This window comes from Lissotriton vulgaris, chromosome 1_1 (genome assembly GCF_964263255.1).
Source record: "Lissotriton vulgaris chromosome 1_1, aLisVul1.2, whole genome shotgun sequence".
Taxonomy (NCBI): domain Eukaryota; kingdom Metazoa; phylum Chordata; class Amphibia; order Caudata; family Salamandridae; genus Lissotriton; species Lissotriton vulgaris.
In genome coordinates this window covers 968,905,018-968,922,758 of record NC_141685.1, presented here as the reverse complement: position 1 = coordinate 968,922,758, position 17,741 = coordinate 968,905,018, and positions in this window count along the sequence as shown.

Below are 17,741 nucleotides of genomic sequence, written 5' to 3'. Positions count from 1 at the left end.
ATCACTGAGGGATAGAGAGACAGTGTCTGAAGGGGTAGCTGATATGGCATAGATTTGAGAGAAATGCTCTACCCATGCCTCGCCAGTTATATTACTATTAATTTGGTTGATGTTAGAACCAAAAGATCTTAACGACTTGACTTCTTTCCAGAAACCCATTGAGTCCTTCAGTTTGGCGGTGCGCGTAAGTGATTCCCAGTGATTGATTACTAGGGCTTCAGATCTAATACGTAAGACCCTTTTATATTGTGATCTTAATGCTCTCACGAGTTGAGGGTCCCTCGGGCTGGTATTAAGTGCAGCCCTCAAATCCCTGTTGGCCCTAGAGCAGGAAGTATCAAACCAACGAGGTCCCTGGGAGATGTTCTGCCTGACAGGTTTAGAAGATTCAATTTTAATTGCCCTGCATAGATCACCAAAAGCGCCAACCACCTCATTGCTGGGACTTATATACGACAGGCAAGTCTCAACTGTCTCGGGGTATTTTTTGATTACTCTGGAAAGTATCCCTTTATTGTCAGCTCCCTTCCATGCTAGTCTCAATCTATCGGTTGATAATGCTAGATTTAGAGGACCTACATCTGGTTTCACTGCAACCCTTGAGGTCTGGGGATTGTGTATGTTAATTTTAAGCGGATAGTGATCACTATATGCGGAGCAGACGACTTCAGCTTTTAAAATTATTTCACTTAACTCAGGGCATGTGAAAATATAATCAATCGTAGAAGCACAGCCCTGACCTATGAAAGTGGGGGTTGTTACATTATTTATACTTGTACCTGCAAATTCCATAGCATTAACTAGATCATGGGAAGCTATAAAATCTTTCAATTCTACCCCATTCTTACATATTGGGCTATGGCGATACATGTGTGCATTGAAATCCCCTCCGATGCAAATACCATCGAAAGATCCATGCTTTTGTCCCCCCATAATTTCATCTATAAAATTAAACAATAATGTGAAATTGCCATTTGGGCGGCTAACAAAATCATTATTATAAAAATTAATAATACATAATTTCCATCTGTTAATGTACTTAATAGCCATAAAACAGCAGATACCTGGTGTTGGGGTCAACTTAGTATGCACCCCATGTTTTATCTTGGACCAAATAGATAGTCCCCCACTAGGTCGACCCATGGGAGACGGCAAAGCCTTAAGATTGTGACAGCAGAAGCCCTCAATTGTTGGTGATGTTGTACTCCATGTTTCTTGTAACAACAATATATCACAATTATTATCAACCCACTTGAGCCACTCAGAAATGTTCAATTTAGAATTTAAACCTGCTATATTCCAGCTAACAATAGACAGTACTGAGTCCAGAGGCAAATGAGCAAGGGTCTGAAGTGGTTTGCTCAATGTTCTTTGAGGCGAGTTTTCTGGGGCAATCAGGAGTTCGGATACCGGAGAAGGGTCGACAAAGATAGTCGAAGGTGGTCAGTCTTGCATGTCCAGATCCGAGAGTGGAGCATATCTATTGTACATTTGTAATGGAAAATAGGGTTGGTGAAATTGCATAGGTGGTTGGCGAAAATGCACAGATGGTGGTTGAAAATGCATAAATGGTGCTGGTTGTGGATGCATTAATGGCACTGTGAATTGCATAGGAGGTGGGCGAGGTTGTGTGGCCGGTTGTCTGTAGAAATAACTCACGGGTAACATAGTTGCAACAGTTGGGATGGTTGAATAGTTACAATTTCTGTTTAGGAGGTTTCTTACTGTCCCAGGATTATTAAAGTTGAGAACTACGCAGTCACCTTCCTTGTCCTTGAGTAAAGGGCCAACCCACGATACCCTACGCGCAGATCTAATCTCTCTGGAGATATCAAAACCAACACCTTTGTGTTTGGTTAGCCAGTCTATGCTCTTATTCCGCAATTGTACCCACGATTCCCCCTGATCCTCCCGCAATGGCGGAACGCCTGCTAGAACTAGAACAAAAGGACAGGCATCCGGTGGCAGATGTAAGGCTGGTCCTTGATGTTTGAAAGATTTAGTAGACTCTTGGGGGCCATTACCCACGTTGTTATTAGCGGCAGTCGATTTGGGACTGCGCTTAGATTGGTTGGGCCATTATTGTTGCTTGGAACAGAGGTGTTGGAAGTCGATGGAATAACAACTTTCCTAGGGGCAGGTATAGGGGTTGGTTTTGTGGATGTATTAGCCTTACTCATAGCTGGCCCCTTTTTAGTGGTTGTGGGTTTAACTGATGATTGTTCCGTCAAGGGAGAAGCAGAAACCGAATTGCTTAATGCCCCACCCGCGGTACTGGTGTTAACCTGTTTTTTTGATGACAATATATTGTTTGCAGTTTCCAATTCCTTCAAAAGGCGATCTGCTCTAACTTGGTCCAAGATGATTGACCCTTTCCTTTTTGTTTCACCTGTTTTAACCAGGTTATCCAATCTATCAAGTCTTTTAAAAACATTATTAAACTGGCTGATCATTTGTTTTTCAATCCGGTTAAAAATAGTATCAACTATAGTTTCTATCATATTTCCATTCTGTCTGGATAGATTATAGTTATCACCCATTATTGAAGTTTGGGTCCATGTAGTTTTAGAGTTCCCACATGGGTTGGTAATGAATACATCAGAAATACTATCCATGTCTGCGGAGTCTTTATCCTCTTTATCCTCTGTCAAGACAATTTGTACCCCCGAAGATTTATTTTTATTCCACAAACTTTGAGGTGTTGGTTGGTTTTTGTGGAATACAGGCTGTTTTCTTTTATTCGCACTTTGCTTAGATGTCCCTCTTTTGCGTTTCTCCCTGCCCGATTTGTTACTACTAGAGTCAATGGTGTCCACATTAATGACATCATCCTGCGAGGCAGTTACAATTGTAGGAACACTCTCTATCTGAGGGGATACCGGGGATGTCATTGTCAGTGTTGGCTTTGGCGTTACTGCCACTGATGTTGTGGAGGCAGAAACTTGTGCTGTGTAGGTGACAGTGTTTTCATCATCCAGAATAGTGGGCACGTCAACAAAGGGATGTGATGGTTTTACCACAATTATTTCTGGGTTTATGTGTGCATCTCCATTGGTACAGCTAGAGCTACTTGTGAGAGTCGTTTTGTTATTAGTGGAAAAAGAACCCATAGAGAACCTTCTCTCGGTCTCCACTATTTCGTTAAAAGCAGAGTCTATCAATGACTCAAAGGAAGTAATCAAGGAGACAGAAGTATCAGCAATCTTGTTTTCTACATCAATGTTCTCGCTGTCGCCCATTTTAAAATCCGTAATAAGTGCTCACCTTTAGTGAAGTTGTTAGAGGGGTGGCCCGCCCGTCCACTGCAGTCCACTGACGGCCACAGACGGCCCCGCCCTTGTCCCAGGCTTCTCCCGGCGCTCCCGCGCGCTACCGCGCTGCGGTGCTGACAGTGTCAATTAATACGTCACCAAGGGAAGGGGAGGAGTAGACAGGGAGAGCGGCCCAGGTGTTCTTGCTTGGGGCTGGCAAGCGCTCCTGGGAAAAGTAGTCCCGGTCAGGCGCTTGCACTCGCTCGCAGCCCCGCCTGTCACTCGCCTTCAAGGACACAGCTGGGAATCCTCCACGAAGCACCCCTAACGCAGCGGGACCCGCGGAGCGGGTTCCGCAAGAGGTGGGCTGGATTTGCTGGTTTAACTTTCCTGTAGAAACGCCGTCCAAAGGTTGCAGCAGTGTCACGGTAAAAGCGTCCCTAGGACTTTAGTAGTACTACCTTCAGTCTCTCGTCTCTCGTACTAATACTCCATTATACCCCCAAACCACCAAACGCTTATCTTACCTGTAATTTGTGTTTGAAAGTAGGGCTAGACCCAGGGCTGGCTCCACGGGAAACAGCGAATAAGGTTGGCAATCTTGGTCGGATAAAATTTCCTCATAGCGGTGGTACTAGTGGTGTGACACAGTGGCAGTTGCATGCCTATGAAAAAAAAGAAAATGAAATCTGGTTTGTCCTCCTGAGCAATTCAACGGTACAACTGAGAATATAGCAGGTGACAGAAGTACAGTAGAACAGTGCCACATTGTAGCCTAACAAATGGTAAAGTATAACTACTAATTCGGTTGAAGTTCTTTCACATTAGCAATGGTTCTTTGTCAAGCAGAGTAAGAATATATCCTCGGATTTCTTCACCAGCCTGTTGCTATCACCTTATCCTCCCCAGCAAGTGTGTGGATTTATTGCTGTAATTTAGTCACACATCAATCAAAACCACACAGCCCGGGGGAAGAGGGTTAGGGTTTGAAAAATGGATGGGTACGGGGGTTTTTGGGAAAGGTTTTGGGAGACAAGAAAAAATAGCACAGCATAGACAAACAATTGTGAACATAAACAAATCTTTGGGTACAAACCTATCCATCAATCTTTGAAAGTGCATGCACTACTGCATGCATGTCAGTGAAAAGTAAGTAGTACATTCTACAACTGTGGAAGAAAGAATGCGACAGTACAGGGCCGGTGTGGAATTATTGATAACGATATTCAACATAAGGTTTCTGTAGCCAGATACCCGAGAGCCTTGCTGGTCACTATAAATCCATTCACAACAACACTCAATGGGGTTGGTCTGGAAGGTATAGTAGATAGAAAAGGAGAAATTGCTTTTTTTCTAGGTGTCCCCTCATTCACCAGGGTTGCCCCTTGGTGACATGCTTCATCATTGGGGCCATCCCAGTCCTCTACGGCCTGGGGCGTGCTGCGACTTGCGAATTACGTAGGAGCACTTACAAATGACTATGTGTGGTGCAGATGTGATAGTGGAGTGGACTAAGTGATGTGTTAAGGGATCAATTTAGAAGCAGAGAGAGATCCAAGAAATGCAGTCACAGTCAGAGAAAAAGGCAAGGGATACTGTATCTATGTGGTTGTAGTGGTCCTGTTGGAAGTGGTAAGTAAGTTGCCTGCAGAAAAAAAATCCTCCTATTAGCGGCACTCCTCCATTGCAGCCGACGCTTTGTCCATCGATGTTGGTCACCAGAAGACACCCTGTAAAAAAAAGCACAGCATAGACAAACAATTGAACATAAACAATTCTTTGGGTACAAACCTATCCATCAATCTTTGAAAGTGCATGCACTACTGCATGCATGTCAGTGAAAAGTAAGTAGTACATTCGACAACTGTGGAAGAAAGAATGCGACAGTACAGGGCCTGTGTGGAATTATTGATAACGATATTCAACATAAGGTCTCTGTAGCCAGATACCCGAGAGCCTTGCTGGTCACTATAAATCCATTCACAACAACACTCAGTGGGGTTGATCTGGAAGGTATAGTAGATAGAAAAGGAGAAATTGCTTTTTTTCTAGGTGTCCCCTCACTCACCAGGGTTGCCCCTTGGTGACATGCTTCATCATTGGGGCCATCCCAGTCCTCTACGGCCTGGGGCGTGCTGCGACTTGCGAATTACGTAGGAGCACTTACAAATGACTATGTGTGGTGCAGATGTGATAGTGGAGTGGACTAAGTGATGTGTTAAGGGATCAATTTAGAAGCAGAGAGAGATCCAAGAAATGCAGTCACAGTCAGAGAAAAAGGCAAGGGATACTGTATCTATGTGGTTGTGATAGAGCGCGCGGGTCACCCGGGTCACTAGTTTACCACATTTTCCACGCACTGGGCCCTGGCGTGCATATGATGACCGTGTTTTGCAATGAACCGGGTGAAAACCTCTATCACGCTACTATCAGTAATCGAGTGGGTGACTCTTACACCACTCACTATTCATGTACCTGACTTACCACAGGCACATTACTCCTGACAGATCAGGAGCTAGCAGTGGACAGGTGATAAGGGTTTTCCTATAAAGGAGAAAATTCTACTATACACATTTAATACCTTTAGTATTTACTTTAATGTATAATGACCACAGACACCTTGATGGTTTTAAGGGTTTTATATAGTATAAGTTTAGAACGAAAATGCCATTACAAGTAGGCAAATGCCAAGTAATACATCAATGAGTAGTATCAAAACCAGAATGTAACTATGGGTTAAAGTGAGTAACATAGAGTAAAAGGGAACGCTATAGGGCATGAATCATAAAGAACACTTATTTAATACAGTTTAATCTAGGGCAAGGACGTGGGGAAAACCTTATGTATGACCTAATAATTTTATACTATTTCCTAAACCTTATGCTATCTTTCTAACTTCACGGCAACCGTACTAAGGGAAAGGGAATAAGTGGAACAAGCTAGATAAACAGTTGGGTTCAACAATGTCCTAAAGGAAGGGTAAAAGTGGAACATTTACTAATAATCAATTGCATGAAATTACATTCAAAGGAGAAATGGAGAATATCACAGGCAAGATTGCTTTAATCAGAGGAGGAAAAGTTGAGGGTATAGTATAGACAGACACCTATGCCAATATTTACCTAGGTGAGAATGAGGACTAACCCTGGCCACGGGTCAGTTGGGAAAGAACGGGACAAGGACCCTCAAGGATTCAGGAAATACCAGAAGGTGAGCAGGTACAGCTCATGGACAGTCAGGACAGGATACCCCTCAGGTCTGGGTCAGGACTGGGTTCACCAAGGCACGACCAACCCCTCACAGCTTCGGATGTAACGCCAGCGTTACCCCCTTTTCTGCACGGAATCCGCCAATAACCCCGATTGGGTTTTCGAATCTCCCAGCAAAGTGCTTCGCTTTAGCACTTAGGACTAATTTCCACCCCTTGGAGTTTGTGGAAAGTTTCAGGCAGAATGCTCCGCAGCACTCTGTATCAGGCACCTATAGAGTTCGTAGGGTCAGTGACAGGTCTGCTACTCGGACAAGTCGGACAATTTCTCTAAGCTAAGCTAGGCTATATATACAGTTTTAAGTCCCCAAGACCACCCATAAATGTTGCAATATGACAAAATCCTATCTTCTGATTGGTCAAGGGAGGTGGTTTAAGACATTTGTCACCACCTATATTTCTATTACGCATTTCACGTGACATTACCCTCCCCCTAACATCTGGGTTCCCAGGCATACGTGTGGGAAAGTACAATAGTGAAGAAAAGGTTTGCAACATTGTTGCACATTTCAGAATAAAAATAGCAGGTCTTCAAGGGCGAAGGTGCGCCTGGAAAGGACAGTCCCCTTTTCAATGGCCAATTGGCCAGGTTCCATTGCTGCACGTCCCAGATCTTTGATCACGTGATGAGGGATACGTCAGCTTCAAAATGGATCCCATCCCTACTTCAAGGCCCTCATTTACGCGGTACATGAAAAGTAAGCGAAAACAAATTAATAACACAGAATAAAATGAATACACTGTACACCATGACCAACTACTCTTAATCCCTTATTTTATAATACTTATAGCATTAAGAGTTAGTGCAGGAAAGATGCATAGACAAAGGCGGCTTAAGATAGCATGAAGCATGGTTAGTGACAAGCGGCCATTTTAACACCACTGCGCATGAGCGAACTTTTCCCTCCAGATTGCGAGTGCGTCACATCACATGGGTATGAACGACGCATGTGCAGACTGGATTTCTGCAAAGCGGCCATTTTATTAATGTGCAAGCTTGATTACGATGAAAAACACATAGGCAAGCCTCCTAGGGACACCCGTGTGTTGGGGAAATACAAATAAATGACAACCAATCAGGGTTAGTACAGTTATGATTTAAGGCGAGGTTCATGAAAGAGAGCAAGTCGCGTTACGTGCGAATCCTTGCTCCATCAATCCCCTCTTTGATGATATTTACTATCATCACTACACATGAAAACAGATGCCAACTTCATTCATCCAATTCATCCATCTCAATCTCAACGAACTTATTGTTGAGCTTTCTCTCCGCCTCTCTGTGTGTATGATTGTTCTTTATTTTCTTATATATCTGGTTTCTTAATTCTTCTAATTCTAAGTCTTCAGCCTTTCGCTTTCCTCTTTTATTCACTATATATTTTCTGCACTTCTGGCATTTGCAACAGATGAATATGATCAGAACAATCAAACCTATTCCAGCTATTGGCATCAGTATTTTCCATATAAGACTTTTACCTAAGTTAGAGAACCAACTACCTACAGAGGAGAGACCATCAGTCAGTCTCTTCCAGGCACTGTCAACCTTTAATGGTTTGAGTTCTTTTTCCAAATTAGTAATGTTTCTTATATACTTCTTAATTTCGACACTTTTATCAGGAATGTAAGTGCAACAATGTTGTGCCCTCAGCATCCTGCAGACTCCGCCCTCTTTTGCCAATAAGGTATCAAGAGCAAGGCGATTCTGTAAAACCATTGATCTGATCGCAACCATTTCGGTATTGATCATCAGAAATCCAGCAGCAGTGTCAGTTGATAACCGATCCACTACTGTAGATAATTTGCAGATTCTATGAGTATTCAGAGCTACCCCCATTCCAGGTATCAGTGCACTAAAGATATCACCTATAATTTCTCCTACACTTTCACGTTTTCTACGCACTAAGCCATTAGTAATCTCATTGCTTCCAGCTGTATTGTTCACATGGTATATTTTCGGAAAGACAATGCCAAAGTAGCAGCTTCCATACCAGTGATCCGGCAATTTGAAATAAGCCTTGTTTCCACATATATAATAAATTCCTGGAAACACAGGTTCTGACCCATTTTTGAAACCCCAACCTCCAATTACCTTGTAATTATGTTCACACTCGCTGGAACCAATGAATACATTGTTATAATAACTAGTCTTTTCTCTATGAAGACAGAGTTTCCCTTTCCGTTCAAAATCCAGCAACAGAGCAGGAGTAACTTCGCTTTGTGAGGTGTTATCCATGTTTTCTGCCCATCTAGGGGTTCTGTTCTGTTCGTCATTTGCCTTTTTCTGAAACTTTTCCCTTCTCTTCTCTGCCATTTTCAAGAACATTTTCTCTTGTGCATGTAAGGAACACGTCAAGTTGTCTCTACGAGCTTCATTCAGATCTATGTCACCTATTGTCAGGAAGTATTCTCCCATGTAGCGAGTCACTCCACCGAGTGTATGTACAAGGTTCAGATTCCCTCTAATAGGGAGTTCTGAAAAGATAACGTCAGTGTTCGAGTAATAATACTGTAAGGTGCTTCTATAAAATAAACTAGCTAAAATACTACAGGAAATTCCATAGGTCAGGGGTAAATGGTGGTATGTCACGCCTTCAGCTACTGAAGTAGGTAGCATCATGCAGACATAGCAATCTTCTATTTCCATAGCTTCTACATAGTGCACTAAAAGGTTTGCGAAAACATTTAAGTGTGTCCTGTTCTTCATTTGGTGATAACGTAGTTCTCCCTCATCTGATGCTTCTAAGTCAGGTCGTGTATGTCTCAGACTCATTGCATTGTCACGTCTTTCTACTCTTCGTGGTGTTTCTTCAGTATGTACAACTTCTGCGTCTTGTGTCGTCAAGTCTGTAGGATATATGTTAGGGTCTTTGCTTATCATAAAAGGTATAAACACTGTTAATCCTATCCATATCATTACTAGTACCACTATACTACAGATGCATATTTTACAGCATGTCTTGCAACAGCTAAATCTGGACCTTCCAGTGACATTTGAATCAGACATTTTATCTTACAGGTGGCGTTTTCCAACCCCTCTTCGTTTCTTCTCAGCAGAGGTTTTACTTCACTTCACCTCAAGGAGGGTCTTCGTCAGAACTCCGATCAGCAATGGACCCTTCGTCGCTTTTGCCACAAGCTTCGGGCTCATCAATTTCTTTCAACACCAAATAGGTCCACTCAGGGCTTCGATACAGTCTGTTCTGTTTCTTTACTCTGCCGCCCTTTCGGATGGACTTTCCTCGGGCTTCTTTTCCTTCACTTTCAGCCCTTTTTCGGTCCTTTAGTTTTTCTTCGACTGTTTTTATTCTTATTCTTAGTCTTTTTACATATCGGGGTTCATCCTTCTTTTCGATCCTGTTTGTAGTCGAGGAAACTTGCTCTTCCTCGTGAACTCTTTTGCTTTTTCTTCTTTGTCGCACTATTGCTTCAGCAGTGTCTTTTTCCCTTCCTGTCTGACTAGTTCCAGGTCTTTCATCTATTTCTTCTGCCTGGTCCTTAAGCTGACCTAGTTCAGGTTTAGACTGTATTTGATCTTCGTTTGTGAGTGATTCACCGGACTCTTCTTCCTGAACACGTTCATCTATTACTAACTGGCCTGGTTCATGCTCTTCGATCTCTTGATTTTCTTCCGCATGAACTTCTGCTTTGACTACTATCTGTCCCTTTCCAGTCTCCTCTGTCTCAGATGGAGTGTTGATGACTTGATCTGTCCCTACTTGGCCTATTCCCTGATCAGATTTTATGATGGCTTTGATGATCTGACCTTCTCCTTCTTGTTCTGACTCACCTGCACTGTCCCACTCACTACCTAGGTAAGAGTATTTTCTGGTTCTTATTGGATCAAGAACTTGGTCATCAGCAGGAAACCATTCAACTTCTTGACTTGTGCCTGGTAGTTCGATGTCAGCGGGATCCGGACCCTCTTCTGGAGTCTCCTCAGCTGGACCACCTTCGGCTTCAGTTGCGTTTTCTCCAGTCACCTTCTTCGTGTGACTTGCATGGATCCACTTTGGTACACCAGCACACTTCACAGCAGTTGTGGTGACAAGGATCACTTGTCGAGGCCTGCCCCACTTCGGTCCAAGGCAACTCGTCCGGGTGTGTTTCTTTAACACCACCCAATCACCTGGTCTCAGATTGTGTGCTGGAGTTGTAGGCCATTCGACAGCAGTCTCTCCAATCTGGTGAGAGATAGAACGCACTTGGTCACCCAACTGCCTGCAGTACTCTAGCACCATATCATCAGAAATACTTAGCAGTTTGTGTCCAGGTACCCATGCCTGTCGCATCATTCTTCCCATCAGCACTTCATGGGGGCTCAGGCCTGTTTTTCTGTTTGGAATACTTCTCAAGCTCATCAGCACCATGGGCAAAGCTTCTATCCAATTCATTTTTGTGGAGTCACACAGTTTTGCCAGCCTGGACTTGAGAGTGCCGTTTATCTGCTCAACTATTCCAGAAGCCTCTGGATGATAGGCACAGTGCAGCCTTTGCTCCATTTTGAATGCTTTGCAGAGTTCTTTTAGGACCTCGTTTGAAAAATGTCCACCTTGGTCTGTTTCAATTGTCTCAGGAATTCCAAAGCGTGGTATCAGTTCCCTAAGTAATAATTTAGCTACAGTCAGGGCATCATTCTTCTTTGCTGGGTAAGCCTCCACCCACCGGGAAAACAAGCAAACTATGACCAGGACATATCTATATCCTTTGCACAGGGGCATTGTTATGAAGTCTGCCTGCATCCTAATGAAGGGACCTTCTGCTCTCCCAATGGTACTTTGTTCCACTACTGTCTTCTTTCCTGCATTGAACTGTTGACACACTAAACACCTCTGACAAAGTTTGTCTGCTGTGCTCCTGAATTTTGGACTGTAGAACACCTTTTCAAACATTCGGCACATGGCATCCCTCCCAATATGTGTTGGTTCATGTATTATCCGTGCCATTGCGGTAACCAGTCGTTCAGGTAGTACAGGCATACCAGTCGCGTGGACCACAACACCATCCTCTTTCCTTGGTCGACATTCATCCTTCCTCCACCTGTTCCTTTCTTCCCTGTCTGTTGTCTGTTGTAGTTCCCTCAATTCATCCCATGTTCCCAATCTTTCAAACAACATCAGTTGGCAGCTGCTTTCACCTCCCCATAATTTAATTAGGAGGGACATTTTGTGTCGGGCGCAGTACTGGGCAATTTGGTCAGCATATCTGTTTCCGGCTGTCACCTCGTCATTTCCAGATCGGTGAGCCGCACACTTGACCACAGCCAATTCTTTGGGCAATTGGATGGCTTCTAGTAAGTTTTGTACTGGTTTTCCATTTCGGATAGGAGAACCTGAGGAAGTCATGAATTCTCTTTGCAACCAGAGCTGGCCGAAGTCATGAACAACCCCATAACAGTATTGACTGTCAGTATAAACAGTTACTCTTTTGTTTTTCCCTATTTTACAAGCTCTTGTTAGAGCAATGAGCTCCGCTATTTGAGCAGATTTAACTTCGCAAAGATAGGAAGCTTCCAGGGTCTTTTCCAAAGTGACTACAGCATAGGCAGCACTCAAACCTCCATTCTCATGTCTCAAGCATGAACCATCCACAAACATTTTGAGGTCTTCATCAACCAAGGCCACTTCTCTGATATCAGGACGGGGTTTTGTGCTAAATTCAGTCAAGTCTATGCAGCTATGGTCAATTTCATCTCCTGCCTCTACATCAATGGGAAGGGGCAATAGAGTGGCAGGGTTCAGAATGTTACATCGGGAAATTATTACATTTTCTGCACCAATGAGAATCCTCTCATACTTAGTCAGCCGACTAGGGGCGAGATACTGTGTCTTGGTTCGGGTAAGTAAGATCACAACTGAATGTGGGACAAATACAGTTACAGGATGTCCCATCACAATGTTCTCACTCTGCTCTAGGCTTGTACAGGTAGCTGCTACTGCTTTCAGACATCCAGGTAATCCAGCAGCCACTGGATCTAGGGCGGCTGAAAAGTAGGCCACGGGACGTCTAATCAGACCATGTTCCTGGGTTAAGACCGAGAGCGCACAATTGTCTCTCGTGTCACAGAACAATTCAAAGTTCTTGGAATAGTCAGGCATTCCTAATGCAGGAGCTGTGCACAGACAATTTCGCAATGTTACCCATGCAGTCATGCATTCATCATTCCAACAAACTGGGTCTTCCGCTCCTTTCTTTGTCATGTTAATCAAGGGTTTAGCTATAGCTGCGAAACCCACGATCCACTGTCTGCAGTACCCAACAACTCCTAGGAACATTCTTACTTCTTTCTGGGTTACTGGTAGTGACATTTCTCGAATTATTTTAATTCTTTCTGTAGTGACTTTCCTGATCCCTTTCTCTATCTGGTGCCCCAGATATTTTACTGAGGTTTTGCAGAACTGTAATTTGTCTGGTGAGACCTTATGTCCTCCTTTTCCTAGGTGATTCAGCAAGGCAATGGTATCAGTGACACAGTCGTCTTGACTTCTAGATGCTACCAGCAGGTCATCTATGTACTGTACCAGGACAGATTCTTTGGGCAGTACTAAGGATTTAAGACATTTCTTTAGAATCTGGTTGAAAATCGATGGACTTTCGGTGTACCCCTGGGGGACACGATTCCAGACATAGACCTGGCTGTTGAATTCAAAACTGAAAAGGAATTTGCTTTCTGGATGCAATGGGATGGAAAAGAACGCATGGCACAAGTCTATGACAGTGAACCATTCCGCATCCCAAGGAATTTGATACAGGATTACTGCGGGGTTTGGCACTATGGGACAGCAAGGTACTACAATTTGGTTTACCTTGCGCAGGTCCTGCACTACCCTATATTTTCCGCTAGGCTTCTTAATTCCAAGTATGGGTGAATTACAGGGACTACGCATCACTTCCTGAATGATGTTTGCTTTGAGCAATCTGTTTAATTCCTTTGCGACTCCTTCTTTCACTTCTGCACTCATTTTATACTGTTTGGTATTTGGGTATACAGCATTTGCTTTTATAGTTATTTTAACTGGGTCTACATTTGCCATTAAGCCTACATCTTTTCCAGTAAAATCCCAAACTTCAGGTATTACGCTTGATTGCAGTTCTTCAGGTAGACTTTCAATGGACATGGGCTTAATTTCTGTGTCGGGCCTCAGTAACATCAATTTATATAGGCCATCTTCATCTGGGGTCTGAATTTCAACACCATTTGGTGAGCAAAAGATGGTGCAACGCATTTTGCACAGCAAATCTCGTCCTAATAGGTTTACAGGACTGGAATCACAGACCACAAATCTGTGCATTTCCTTGAAATTTCCTATGGAAATTTCCATAGGTTCTGTTACCGGAGTACTGATTATTTGATTAGAAACTCCCACTACTTGGATAGCTTCTCCCGAGAGGGGTAGGTTAGGAACATCCGCTGTTCTCACAGTGGAACGGGTAGCACCAGTGTCCAATAGAAAGGTGACATCTGTCCCTTCAACCTTTCCTTCAATGTATGGTCCAGTCTGGTCTACCGGTAAGGAGGCGCCAAGCACGCACTCCTTGTCCTCCCCTCTCAGGCCTCGTCAGTATTGATCATCACAGAGAAAAGTATCATTTAACAGGTACTGTGGAATGGGTGCATTTCTTTCATTCTCTCCTTCCCACACTTCGACCCTTTCATTCTGTTGACCCTGATTCCTATAATTCTGTCTAGGTGCGCGTGGCACCGGGGGTTGATTTACCTGCTGTTGGGTCTTTTGGATCCCCTCTTTCTGCACCTGTGGATTTAAACCATTTACGGGGACATTACCAGCCTGCAAGTGCGGACATTTATCTCTCCAATGCCCCATGTGACCACATCCGTGACAGGGAAATTTTTCCATAGCCTCTTCCCTACTCATTTTTACCCGGGGCCTGCCTCCACCCCCAGCATTCGGATTTGGAGCATTATTACTGTTAGTCATTTTACTTAACTGTTTTTCTTGTTGTTCAGCTAACTTCACCTGAGCCCACATTACTTTCTCCTTTAGGGCTTTCTTTTTGTTCTCGATCTCATCTTCGCAGTATTTGGCATATTTGAGAACATCATCAATGGGTTTCCCTTGCCAACTGATTTTGTTATCCCTAATCCACTGGGATATTTCAGGTCTCAATCCTAACACGAATCGATAACAGAAATGTGTCATATCTATCATGTCCACATTATCGATTCCACTGTAAGTTTTGAAGACCTGCAGTAACCTTTCATAATAGGAGTGGACTGATTCATCACGCTCTTGGGTAGTTCTATCTATGCGGGTCCAATCAGTTTCTTTTGCGGGCACCTTCTTCTTGAGGTACTGTATGACTTGCTCATACTTCCTCATTACTTCAGGTGCAGTAGCTCCTGTTTTCTCGTCTCTCGCATATTCTTCGCTAGGCCAATCAATTTCAATTTTGCAGTCGGTCCACAAATCTACAGAGACCACAATGTCGAAAAACCCATCCAGGTCTTTCAGAAGACATTTCTGAACTTTTATGAAGCGTTCGACCTGTCGGTACCAATCGACTGGTTTCTCCCGTAATTTTGGAAAGTCATTGGTAAATGATACTATATCTTGTCTGGACCAAGGGACATGGACATATTTTCCCCCTGGGACTTCTCTCATTGGACATAATTTTTCTGGTTTGTCAGCTTCTTGTAAGACGTACTCAGCAGTCCGTGGTCTCTCCTTGCTATCCTCCTTTTTCTTTGCCCACCTGGCTTTCCACTTGTCTAGATCTCCCGATTTCTGTGCTAAGTTTATCAGTTCTTTAATCTGCGTCTTCTTCCCTGCGGTATTCAGGTTTTCTAGATCTTTGTCTGAAAATTCTACCCTATAGGATTTCTGTAGTACCTTGGATCTGCTGATATCTATTCCCATACATACTGCCGTGTCCATTAATTTGTCATAGTATATTTTTGCGTTCCGAGTAAGGTGTTTGCACATGAACAACAACTCATCTTCCTCCCGGACATTCAATCGTTCTAAACCCACATTCCCTGCGCTCAGTTCCTCTAGCTCTATTCTTAGTTTATAAATATCTAGTGGTTTCGGATGAGGGGTTCCCTTTTCTAATTCTCGGGTCCATCTTTCTATTTCCTCGGGAGTTACCACTGTCGCACTTTGAGTTCCTGATGAAGACTCTATTAGTACGTCTTTGTTCCCAGTCTGAGTTCCCATTCGAGACATACTAGGTCCCTGTTCCCTATTAGGCAGATCCATCAAGGAAGCCATGGACTCACATTCACTTGCTTGGTCATCAATAATGAGTGGTTCCCTTCTGGGCGGGGGCATCATCGGGGTTATGACTGGAGTTTTTGGAGTATTCATTCTGTCCCCATATAGGGGAAAAACTGGACCAATGGTTACTGGAATCGTCAGTGCTTCAGGATTTGGATTAATCTGAGCTATGGCATGTATGAGATCATTCCGCTGTCCTCTCAGGGCATCCCTTTCCTGCTCGTGTAATACTCGATTCATGGGGGGATCCTGTATCATTTGGGGTACTAGAGAAGGATATAAATTCGGAGCAGATGGAGTGGATAAAACTGATCTTTCCTCACCAAAGGGGTTGTAATTCGGGACCACGGGGTCTGGTCTACCAAATCCCTCTCCTCCCGCTCTTTTCTGTTCTATCCCTGTGGAATTGGCTTCACTAGTGCTTCTTCTTCCTGAAGGTCTCAATGGAGTAGTTACGCTTTGAGATCTGGTGTCTTCATTATAAGGCGGGGGACCTTTCATAAATAAGTCCTCTAAAAATTCATCTTCCGATTCACCCAGGGGCATCATGTGTCGGGTTTTCTCAGTACATTTTTTCCCTCCCATCATTTCATTAGCTCCGAACATGGGGAATAACCCTTCTACCATCATATTTTGTCTCCACTGTTTCAATTTCTGCTCCTTGGTTTCTTTTACCATTTTTGGATACCATCGGGTCACTCCCTTGTCCATTCGGGGTCTGTCTCGCTCTAGAGCCTCAATTTCCCATTCCTCTAAAGCTTCATACTGAGTTAATCTAGGTCTGGGATGTAATTCATTCATTCGGGTCCTCAGGTTAAATAGTATTCTCTCGTTAAAAGTACCATCAATGGGAAAAGCTAAAACTCCATCCTCCGCAGTGTACTTTACCCAGTTCTCTAACCATACACAGGTATGATACCCTTTCTCTAACATCATGAAAGAGGCTGGAGTATTTGGCGGAGGAATGATCACGCCCTCCCTAGTTCGTACGGGTTTGTCAGTTTTGAAGAAATTCTTTATTTTGCTGGCAAATGACATTTTTCTCTTTCCTCCGTACATGTTGTGAGGTCTGCCTTTGCTCATCAACTCTTTATGACACCCTAGATTTCGTGGATCAGGCAGAAAATCAGGGTACCACATACACCGCTCGTAACAATCTATAAGCTCGGTGCGGAAAATTTTTACTTCGTTTGTGCTTCCAATGCTAGCGCGACTCCAATTTCTCAACAACCAATCAGTGCAGAGGTTGCAAAGGTTCTCGACCAATGGGTGTGCGGCCTTTTCGCGAGACGCGTTCTCACGCTCAGGCACTCACCCCTCCCTTACAATTTCGGCTTCACTACACACCCGCTGGTTTAACCAATACCAGCGCGGCACGGAGTGACGTCAGAGCAGCCCTTCGACTGTCTCCCTCCTTTACGAGGTAACGGAAACTTTGTATTTTCTCTAAGGTGCTATTGTTAATTTTAGTCAACAACGTGTAACATTCGCCATTGTGTAGGAGTGTTCTAAAGAGATAGAAAGTTCTTCTTTTACTACAAGTAAACCACTTCTGTCTACTTTTCATACACTTCGGATAGACTTCTCTTGCCTACCCTCACGCAAGCATTAGAAAACCTGCTATTACCCAGTCTCATCCACTTCTTTCCGGGATATATACTGAGCCTGGGGTTCGTCAGCGTTTCCCTTTGCTATCATACAAGCTCCGATGACTCTATTACTCCCTTAGTGTGACCCTTACTAGGTGATATCAGACCAAGGTTTCTATCAGCAGTCCCGCTACTGTCATTCACTCAGTTTTTCTGAAAAGACCTAATTAGCGCTTCCAGTTCCACTTGAACCATGCACTAACCTTTCCTCCCTACAAATGACCTCAGAACGCGATGGATTCTACTCACCATCCGTTATACAATTCCCCGGGGATTTCAGACAACACTCAACAATCACACACAATTGGTTAATAAAACATATAATATTTAGCAGCAA